General features: G+C 42.2%; 1 protein-coding gene across 1 annotated transcript in view; it reads right to left on the bottom strand.

The window, feature by feature from the left end:
* The window catches only part of igsf11 (immunoglobulin superfamily member 11), a 201,238-nt gene that overhangs the window by 31,724 nt on the left and 162,014 nt on the right, over nt 1–7,500 (bottom strand). The gene's annotated exons all lie outside the window — the stretch shown is intronic.

Raw genomic sequence — 7,500 nt, 5'->3', positions numbered from 1 at the left:
GAGAGAGAGAGAGAGAGAGAGAGAGAGAGAGAGAGAGAGACATGATCAGTATATCAGGATCACATCACAGGTTTCTACAGGTGTAAATACTCAAAATGTCTTTTTATGCTACAGGCTCCATCGTTTTTGTTATTTCCATAAAAGAGGAAATAATAGAAGAGGAAGGGGGGCATGGGGAAGAGAGAGAGAGATAGAGAGACATACAGACAGACAGACAGACATTTGAACTGTAAATGGTGCATTTATAGAGCGCCTTTATCCAAAGCGCTTTACATTGATTGTGCCATTAACCCATTCACACACACATTCATACATACACGGATGGCGGAGGAAACCATGCAAGGCACCAACCTGCTCATCGGGAGCAGTTAGGGGTTCAGTGTCTTGCTCAAGGACACTTCCACACTAACTCTAGGGGAGCGCCCCAGCCCGGGATCCAACTGGGAACCTTGCGGTGTTCCAGTTCACTCTGAACCCCTGAGCCACTGCCGCCCCGAACTGTGGTGCCACTCTATATGTCCATGAATTGAATATCAAGGACCTCGTTGGAAACAAGACCACAACGACTTTTATGAACGGACCTGTTAGACAAAGTATTATAAATGTAACTCTGCTGTTTTACATGTTTGCCTAATAAAACATTCAATCAATCAATCAGACAGACAGACAGACAGACAGACAGACAGACAGACAGACAGACAGACAGACAGACAGACAGACAGACAGACAGACAGACAGACAGAGAGGCCGAGATAGACAGAGAGAGAGAGAGAGATAACAATTTACAACAACAATGTATCTGCAAAAATGTTATTTTTTGAGTGTCTTGAGACGGAGAAGAATGACCAGTCACCACAGAATCATTTTGGTTTATTCCAAGGGGAATGAATTCAGAAATACTGTAGTTTAATAAACAGCTAGAGATGAGAATATGCACATGTTCAACCTTTCACTTCAGACGTTGTGCAGCGTACAGTGAGACAGCATTCTCAGTGTGTGTGAGACAGCATTCTCAGTGTGTGTGTGTGTGTGTGTGTGTGTGTGTGAGACAGTATATTGTCAGCGTATGTGAGACAGTATATTCTCAGTGTGTGTGAGACAGCATTCTCTGAAGGAAAAGGTCAGCATGTCTAATCTGTGGAGCAGGGCCTCAGCCTGACCTTCCGTTCACCTTTCTATCTCTTTCTATCAGATAAATCATCCACATCTCTGTCCTCACATAAAGCTGCTTTTCTGAGGAAACGTCCGGAAGCAGCTGAACTAACCAGGCTATAAGGCTCCTCTGTGATGGACCCTGTGTTATAATAATAGCATATATAATGTAATAAAAAAAGCCTTGAGTGTTCAAACTGGGGTGTTTTTTTGGGGATAGAAGAGAGGAAGGGGAGACCAAAAACATACACAAAAAGAAGGAAAAGTTAAAATTTCATGGTGTAGTCCATTCAAACTGAAGCTATATTGATAAATACCAAATATCATCATAGTATTTCGCAGGACACTCCTGGACTTGATCGGAAACCCTAGGGTGCCAACGGCACCAACTTTGATCGGAACCCCGGTGGTCCCCGGACCACTGTTTGAGAACCACAGATCCTGAAGGAAAGCTCCATCTGTCAGAGATATAACAGACCCAGCAGACAGAGACACACACATCATGTATAAAGCTCCATCATCATCATATGTGTGTGTCCCTGGATAAACACATTAAATACTGACTAAATGAAGTTACCTCTCCCCCACAAACAGCATGCTGGGTCCATGGTGGGAAGGAGTTTAAGTAAAAGTATCAATACCGCAGTGTAGAAATACTCTGTTACAAGTAAAAGTGCGGAATTCAAAATTTAACTTGAGTTAAAAAAAAGTACAAAAGTATTGTCATCAAAATGTACTTAAAGTACCAAAAGTAGAAAGTACACGTTTTTCAGAATGTCCCGTTTCAAGTTTTCAAAATGTAATACAAATGTTTTGAAAATAGCCGATCTACAAGCTCACAATGCGTCGCCTCGCGACGCATTGTGAGCTTGTAGATCGGCTATTTTCAAATAGCCTGAGTTTAAAATAGGGCTAAAGTGGTTAATGTATGTTTTGTAACAATAATCAAAACCTACAAAGTAACTAAAGTTTTTTTTTAATAATTGTAGTGGAGCAAAAGTACAATATTTGCCTCTGAGATGTAGTGGAGTAGAAGTAAAAGTATAAAACAATGTGAACTAGACGCGTCGCAATTCCGGGGAAATTGCAGAGTGTGGTTGCGCCGACGCGGTCGGGACTCCAGTAATACGCCGGGAGGAATACCGTCGGAGACTGCGCCAATTACATCGTCACGTCACTCCTGAGATCGCCTGCGTTTAATTTTTAGAGGATTGATCCCCCAAAAATCATGTTTTTGCATCAAACGGTTACATTTCGAGCATTCGTGGCGCCCCCTATGGATCAAAGTAGAAATGCTTTTGGGGATTGGTTTAGTATACCACCCTCGACATGTGATTCAAATTTGGGATTGACCGGACGTTTCGTTCGTGATTTATGGCATTTTTGGTCAAACGGGCCCCTCCCGCTAACTTTGGAAGCCATTTACGGACGGACGGTAGGGACTATCAAAATTCCGCTTGGATAGGTTTATCGCATGGGTCCATAGATCACGTGTACCGATTTGTGTGAGATTTGGAAAAAAATTGAAGGAAAAGGAGCAAAAAGTGTGTTTTGAAGAAAATTCAAAATGGCGGAAAATCTATCCTGACGCAAATGGGCGTGGCCTATATGGGAAGATGCGTCGTGACCCAAGGAATCCAGGGAAAAAGAAATTTTGATTTTACGACCTACGGTTCAAGAGTTATAGGCCAAAAGGTAAAGTGGGCTGTTATAGCGCCACCATGTGGCCGACTGGTGTGATTATTTTCGTAATAATTTCGCAAAAAACTATTAACCTCCCCTCCAAATCTTGTAACTGTAGCCCTTACGGTTTCCGAGAAAAAAATACTTGAATGGGAGTTTTTGCAATTCCCATTAAAGTGGATGGGGAAATTTAATGCAGAAATAAATCAATATCAAAAAATCTATCCTGACGCAAATGGGCGTGGCCTATATGGGGAGATGCGTAGTGACCCAAGGAATCCAGGTGAAAAGAAATTTTGATTTTCGGACCTACGGTTCAAGAGTTACAGGCCAAAACGTAAAGGGGGCTGTTATAGCGCCACCATGAGGCCGAATGGTGTGATATTTTTTTCAATAATTTCGGACAATATTATGAATTATCCCTCCAAATCTGATAACTCTAGCTCTTACGGTTTCTGAGAAAAAAATACTTGAATTTGAGTTTTTTCACTTTTACATTAAAGTGGATGGGGACATTTAATGCACTAATAAATCAATATCAATTAAACTATTTAACCAATCTCTTAGCAAAATACAAGCGCACGATTCCCGATTTAGACGGTCATTTTGATATATGGCACAACATTAGGGGATAAAAACTGTGGGAGGAGATCCGGTTTGAAAAAAAGTTAATCTATAAATAAAGTGTATAGAGTACTATAGTCTGGTTGCCCTGTTGGGCAACCACACTAATTACTCCAGTAAAGCAAAAAAAGTATATGTATTTTTTTTACTTAAGTACAGTACTTGAGTAAATGTACTTAGTTACTTTACACTATCACTGGTGGGAAGGCATCTTATCTGAGCCCAGTGAGGAAGAAGATGATGCTGATTGGATTAGCAGTAATCCATCATATCTGGTGAATTATAATATTGTCTCGTTTGCATAATGATTGAAGTAGACAAGTTGACTGGAACTATATATAGTGTGTTTTATATATCAGTGGTTCTCAAACCTTTTCATGTCAAGGACCCCCCAAGATGATATGTATTTGGCCCGCAGACCCCCCCCCCATCTCCAATATGTTGTTCCAGGGACCCCCCCAGAAGCATATAATATTTCAGTTTTGCTTTAAAAAATATATATATATATTCAAAATGTTTGCACAAATTTGCTCAAAAATAGCAGATCTACAAGCTCATAGCGCGGCACTCGGTGCCGCGCTATGAGCTTGTAGATCTGCTATTTTTGAATAGCCAAAAGTAGAAAAGGTTAAAGTGGTTCAAAATTATCGTGACGCCACTTTGAGAGCCAATGTTTTAAAGCAGCTATTAGGGAGTAAAGTGACGACAAAAAAAGTGACAGGAAAATGACCATAATAATATCCCCCAAAATGAATATGTTAAATATAAGAGAATCGTTTCTGTCTGCAGAAACCGTGTACTGTATGTCCATATGTTCAAGTTTGTTGTGTTTGGTGGATGAATACCCTACTTCTTCCTTTTCGAGAGTTTGGCAGAAAAAAAGTTGCGAAGATAGCAGATTTACAAGCTCTCTACGCGATTGGAGATCTGCTATTTGAGTTATTTTTTTGACAGGTTTTGAAATTGAACTGAATGTTGTTAAATGTGTGTGTGTGTGTGTGTGTGTGTGTGTGTGTGTGTGTGTGTGTGCGTGCGTGCGTGCGTGCGTGCGTTTGTGCGTGCGTGCGTGCGTGCGTGCGTGCGTGCGTGCGTGCGTGCGTGCGTGCGTGGACACGCCTCCAGTTCATTAAGTATGCCTGGTTCTCACCTTAGCACCTCCTCCACCACCTTAGCACCGCCCACCTGTCCTAGTTCCTCCTCCTCCTCATGCCCACACCTGTTGTGTTATGATAATGAGGGGGAGGGTATGTTTTTACTGTGTCACTAAAGTGCTGTTTTTTTTTCTATTGGCACGTTTGACCCTCAAGGTTTCAGCCTCCAGGAAGAAACTCCAACTAGTCAGAGAAGACATAAAACACCATAAAAACACCACCAGGGGGCTTAATGCAGTTCTATCAACCTCATAGACACATGAAAAACAGAAAAAGTGCAAAACCATGAAACCACCTCTTTAACAAGAGCTAATTGTGACCAAATAATAACTTCTTAATTTCTTTTTTTTTACATTTCCATCAAAAGTACAAGGTTTCCATGTGACAGAATAGATATGTAATATATATACAGTAGGCCGTATATTTGTGTCAGCTCTAAACCCCCCCCCCCAAAAAAACAAGTCTAAGTAAAGAAAAGTAAAATGCACTTGGGGAAAGGAGATGAAACGTGTTCTAGTTCTCTCTGGGCGGTTGGGTCTGCTCAGAGCATCCATCATCACGCTGAGATGACAGATGGTCTGAGTTCCTCCTGCTCTGTCTGGAGATCTACAGTACAAGACCTGTCTAGATCTACAAGACTGTCTGTCTTCTGACAATATAGAACGTTCTGACACACATCGCTCCATACAGCATCGTCCTGGTGGACATGGACACTGCTCTTCACAGGACATTAACCCATTAACACATTAACCGCCAAGAACGTATCCTACGGTCCGTTAAATCCAACTGTTAAGCGCCGAGACCGAAGTGCTACGGTCCGGGTGTTTTTTCCTTTTTTTCAACATTTTAATTTTTCTATTCTTTGTAACACAGCTGATCAAATACCAGTGAAGTAAAGTAACTAAGTGTACATTTACTCAAGTACTGTACTTAAGTAAAATGTTGAGCTACTTTCACTTTACTGGAGTGCTTCCAATTTTCAGTACTTTTACTTCTACTCCACTACATCTCAGAGGCAACTATTGTACGTTTACTCCACTACAATTATTTGAAAACTTTAGTTACTAGTTACTTTGTAGATTTAGACTATCGTTACGAAACATACATTAACCACTTCAGCCTTATGTATACTTAGGCTATTTGAAAAGAGCCGATCTACAAGCTCACAACGCGTCGCTATGCGACGCGTTGTGAGCTTGTAGATCGGCTCTTTTCAAAGCATTTTCATACATTTGGATACTTGTGAAATGGGACATTCAGCGAAATGAGTACTTTTACTTTCAGTACTCGGGTATATTTTAATGCGAATACTTTTGTACTTTTAAGTACATTTTGAATACCGGACTTGTACTTGTAACAGAGTATTTCTACGTTAAGGTACTGATACTTTTACTTAAGTACAAAACATGAGTACTTTTTCCACCACTGGTAAATACACCACTGGACCACATACTCATCGTCCAATCATCCACTTCCTGACACACACGATCAATCCAAGATTACTGAACATTCATACGACACGATTATAAGACCTGAGCTCAGAGCGTGAGAGAGGAAGGAAGGACTTAAAGAAAGAACCAACCATGTCCTGAAGGGTTAAGTAATATATAAGGAGTATCTATCTTACACTGGATTATAGGAGCAACAGAGTATAGGGGGTTTGTAGGCTGCCATGACACACACACGCGGACGCACGCGCGCACGCACACACACACAAACGCAGACACGCACACACATAAATGCACGTGCGAGCGCACGCACACACACAAACTCGCACACACACACACACACACACACACACACACACACACACACACACACACACACACACACACACACACACACACACAAACACACACACACACACACACACACATGCTATAACGGCAGCTTTTACATGTTACTTTATGTAAGTTAAACAGATCAGGAAGATGCAGGACTCAGTTGTCAGGAACCAAACTCCATACTTTATTGTAGATCTCATCACAGCAGAGAGAGACTAGGTCAGGCAGACCTGTATCCCGAGAGAAGACAGACTATGCACCCACTGCACACAAAATGAAGTGGAAACCGAGCTACACTTCCTAACCGTCTGTCCTTTGTACCAAGACATCAGAGACACATACTTCCCACAGATTACAACCACACACACACACAGAGATTTTGAAAACATGACCAATGACAAAAAACTCCCATATCTGCTGGGAGAAGTACAACAATGTGCAAACAAACACAGCAGCAAGATTCGTGAGTTGCTGTGATAGGAGAAGGATATCAAACGGAACACAACCACCCTAAAGACTAATCATTGGGTATATTCCTGCACTATACCTGCACCCAGTGATCTTGGTACATAGAAATTGATCTATTGAAGATTCTGACTTTCAAATGTACATTTTTTGATTTGATTGTATTGCTGTATTGCTGTATTGTGCTTTTTGCTTTGGCAATGTAAACGTATGTTTTCTCATGCCAATAAAGCCCTTTGAATTGAATTGTCTCCCTCTGGAGCTTCCCCCATCACTCCCCACATCAATGTCTGTCTTACCCACATTTATATGAGAAAAACATCACATGGATGCAACTGGGACGTATCATCAGTGTTGTAGCCTGGGGTCATAGGGTGTTTCGGGTCTCGCAACATACACCCTCGCCCAGGTGACCCAGCCAGGGTTGATCAAGCCCCGACTTACGTCCCAGTAGCTACCCACGGTCAGTCCTACAGGGCAAGACAGGGCCACTCAGTCCGCTTCTCCGGAAGTACTCTGCCGGGACTCGGGGGGGCTCTGGCACGTGGAGGGACTAGGCTCTGTGGGTTGACTCCGGGCCGGGATCCTCCTTCGTCTCACCAGGTCCAGGACCTGAGCGCTGCGCCAGATCCGCTGCACCG

This window comes from Gymnoscopelus microlampas (assembly GCF_963454915.1).
Source record: "Gymnoscopelus microlampas genome assembly, chromosome: 8".
Lineage (NCBI taxonomy): Eukaryota > Metazoa > Chordata > Actinopteri > Myctophiformes > Myctophidae > Gymnoscopelus > Gymnoscopelus microlampas.
This window is presented reverse-complemented; position numbering and strand designations above follow the sequence as displayed.